Source organism: Panthera uncia, unplaced genomic scaffold, assembly GCF_023721935.1.
Source record: "Panthera uncia isolate 11264 unplaced genomic scaffold, Puncia_PCG_1.0 HiC_scaffold_1374, whole genome shotgun sequence".
NCBI lineage: Eukaryota > Metazoa > Chordata > Mammalia > Carnivora > Felidae > Panthera > Panthera uncia.
Window position 1 is genome coordinate 97,823 of NW_026058002.1, and position 790 is coordinate 98,612.

Genomic DNA, 790 nt, shown 5'->3' on the forward strand with positions numbered 1-790 from the left:
TGTCTGATATAAGTATGGCTACTCCAGCTTTCTTTTGGCTTCCAGGAGCATGATAAATAGTTCTCCATCCCCTCACTCTCAATCTAAAGGTGTCCTCAGATGTAAAATGAGTCTCTTGTAGACAGCAAATAGATGGGTCTTGTTTTTTTATCCATTCTGATACCCTATGTCTTTTAGTTGGCGCATTTAATCCATTTACATTCAGTGTTATTATAGAAAGATATGGGTTTAGAGTCATTGTGATGTCTGTATGTTTTATGCTTGTAGTGATGTCTCTGGTACTTTGTCTCACAGGATCCCCCTTAGGATCTCTTGTAGGGCTGGTTTCATGGTGACAAATTCCTTCAGTTTTTGTTTGTTTGGGAAGACCTTTATCTCTCCTTCTATTCTAAATGACAGACTTGCTGGATAAAGGATTCTCGGCTGCATATTTTTTCTGTTTAGCACACTGTAGATATCGTGCCAAGCCTTTCTGGCCTGCCAAGTTTCAAAGGAGAGATCAGTCACGAGTCTTATAGGTCTCCCTTTATAAGTGAGGGCACGTTTATCCCTTGCTGCTTTCAGAATTTTCTCTTTATCCTTGTATTTTGCCAGTTTCACTATGATATGTCGTGCAGAAGATCGATTCAAGTTACGTCTGAAGGGAGTTCTCTGTGCCTCTTGGATTTCAATGCCTTTTTCCTTCCCCAGTTCAGGGAAGTTCTCAGCTATAATTTGTTCAAGTACCCCTTCAGCACCTTTCCCTCTCTCTTCCTCCTCTGGGATACCAATTATGCGTATATTATTTTTT